We start from the raw sequence: 3443 nt of genomic DNA on the forward strand, positions 1-3443 counted from the left end.
ACCCCAGGAGTACTGATACTAAATTCCAGCAGTAAACTGGTTACAATATAATCCCTAAGAAACTAATCTTTAACAGATATAGTTGCAGGCCATCATCCAATAAAGTTTTCATCCATCTGTAGTTGACTTATTTCTTCAGTTGGCATAGTAACTTATGGAGACAATGGGATCGACTGGAAATACACCAAGGTCTATTTACAGGAAATGGATCGAAAATGAGACAGAAGAATTTCTGCAACTAATCGTACCAACATCAAAAAGACAGGAAGCTATCAGATATTTTCATGATATCCCAACAGGAGGTCATTTAGGCATAGATAAAACCTTAGATAGAATGCAGAAAACTTTTTATTGGCCCTCAATGAAAAACACCATTGTCGAATACATAAAACGATGTGACAGTTGTACAGCCCAAAAGCAATTACAGGCAAGAAAAGCCCCTATGGGAAAATTCCTCACTGGTGAACCTATGGAGCGAGTCGCCATGGATATACTTGGTCCTCTCCCAATGTCTAAAAACAACAATAGATTTGTACTCATGGTACTAGTTCTATCAGATCTGTTCACTAAGTGGACAGAAGCATATCCTCTACCAGACCAAGAAGCAAAAACAGTGGCCCAGGCCCTAACCAATGAATTTATAAGCAGATTTGGAACACCTCTCCAGATATACTCAGACCAAGGTCGGAATTTCGAGTCAACACTTTTAAAAGAAGTATGCAACCTGTTACATTATACAAATAGAAAAAACGAGAGCGACCAGCATGAGGCCACAAGCAAATTGCTCTGTTGAAAGATTTAATCGCACATTAGTATCCATGGTTAAAATGTATTGCCAAGACAATCAAGACTGTTGGGATGAGTTTATACCACAGTTACTGATGGCATACCGGTCATCAAAACATGCAAGCACCGGTGTAACACCAAATAAAATGATGTTAGGAAGGGAGATAACTCTTCCAGTCCAAGCCTTTATCCCAGAACCAGAAATAGAAATGAAAACAAGGTTAAACCCCATGAATATGTAGAATTACTCCAAAGTTCCCTTATCAAAGCCCATGCCCATGCAAGATAACACCTTAAAGGAAGTCAGGAATATCAGAAAAAATATTATGACCAAAGTGCCAAGAAGAGAGAATTAATTGCAGGACAACCAGTATGGCTACATGACCCAACCAGGAAACCAGGCGTTTGTTCAAAATTGTTGCCTAAATGGAAAGGACCCTTCATAGTTTTGAAGAAAATTTATGATCTTATATATATGGTGAAAAAGTCACCACGGCAACCAGCAAAAGTTTACCACATAGACCGGCTAATACCATACAAGGACAGAAACCCACCAACCTGGTACAAGGATAAAGTAGAAAAAAAATAATGAGAAATAAAAGTTGTAGTGATTGGCAGAAGATTTGACACATATGTATATACTGTTTATTGTTAATTTTGTATTATGAAGAGAGACAGGAAGAGTAATACTGGTGACGATGCGCACTTGCCAGTAAATGTTTTTGTTATAGATCCTGTGACGTCTAGACTCATTGGATACTTGAAGATAATCCTTTATTTTTAGAGTGAAATTATGGGATTGGCCATCCTAGGAATTCCGCTAAATATTTTATGTTAAATTTTTGTACTCCTGAAGGTAGGAGATGGATGAAGAAGAAAAGTCCTGTACAGTCAGCGAAGAGACTGATGATGTATATAATCAGTTTACCGTGCATGTTTTTAACTTCAAAGAGCATCTTCTCTTAGAGCTTGAGGGACACATAATTGTTTGATCCACTTTTCACCATTATCGACTCTGTCTCTCTTCTGAAACTACTTATACAGAACATTACAGATTGAGAAATGTTAAGCAGATTTTTGAACTTTTCACTGCCTTAATCCATTCGGAAAGAGTGTCTACGTCTTCCTTCTCGCGCTTAGTCCATTTTTTAGTCCGTATTTCAGCATTTATTTGGTAGAACACAAATCTATTAACTGCATAAAAATAAATTGACAGCTAATCACCTCAAGACTTCTTTATACACAATTTAAAAGCAGTGTAAGGAGGTTTTCCAAACGTACATAACATTGTACTTTTAAAAATGTGTTTGGATTACCTCCCTTACACTGCTATTAAATAGTCTCAATTATTTGTCCATGTACCTGGAAACTCTTGTTTTCCCTCTTTTTTGCCCCCAATTCCTAAACGCTATGATCCATAACCCCACAATGTCAATCCTAACTATCCCCTTGTGGTATAGAAACTTGTGGTATAATTTCAGAGAGATGCATACACTGTACCACAAGTTATTGTCCGTAAACTAGAAAAATGCTTATTCGAGCCATCAACTCCCAAATTGTTAGGACCACAACCCCCACAGTCAATCCCAACCTTCCTTTTGTGGTAACAAATAAACTCATTATAGATACTAGGACTTAATTTAGTATACGCCAGACGCGCGTTTCGTCTACAAAAGACTCATCAGTGACGCTCGAATCTAAAAAAGTTAAAAAGGCCAAATAAAGTACGAAGTTGAAGAGCATTAGGTAATGTGTTTAAATTTCATAGATTTCTATTTACTTATAAAATTACTTATAAACTAAAGTTAATGTACGGAAACCAAATGTCTTCAGACGACACGGACGACGACATGAAACCAATATACGACCAAAACAATTTCGCAGTCGTATATAAACTGCATTTTTACCTTTATCTTCTATTTTTAGCCGTCGGCAATCTTGGTTGGCGGGCTGGACCATTCAACACATTTTTTTAAAACTAGATACCCCAAAAATGATTGTGGCCAAGTTTGGTTAATTTGGCACTGTAGTTTCAGTGGGGAGGATTTTTGTAAAAGTTAACAGACGATGACATGGACGACAACAGATGCATACGCCAAGTGATGAAAAAAGCTCACTTGAACTTTCAGGTCAGGTGAGCTAATTAAAAAAAGGATGATTAATTTAAGCAACAGTGTTATACATACTGTTTTTCGTTCATTTTGTTTGGTACATAAATTTAGCCGTTTTTCTTGTTTGAATTGTTTTACATTTGTCATTTCGGGGCATTTTATAGCTGACTATGCAGTATGGGCTTTGTCCATTGTCAAAGGCCGTGCGGTGACCTTAAGTTGACAATTTCATATGTCAGTTGGTCATTTATAAAGAGTTATCTCAGTCATTGTCAATGATACCACATCTTCTTTTTTAAAATAACATAGAGGGGTTGATGCAAACTGCCTTTTTTCTATACAAGAACTGGCATAGCAATGAAAGACGGAAGATATTTTGTTCTCTTCATTTATCCATTTACTTACATGTGCTCATGCTATTTTTCTTATTATTTCTTCTTATTATTACATAAATTTGCTGCCTTCATATCATGTCTCTGAATTTTATTCAAAATTTGTAGTCCTCTGCTTTAATAAGTTACATGGCCTATCAAATTGAATCTTAAC

Source organism: Mytilus galloprovincialis, chromosome 8, assembly GCF_965363235.1.
Source record: "Mytilus galloprovincialis chromosome 8, xbMytGall1.hap1.1, whole genome shotgun sequence".
Taxonomy (NCBI): Eukaryota; Metazoa; Mollusca; class Bivalvia; order Mytilida; family Mytilidae; genus Mytilus; species Mytilus galloprovincialis.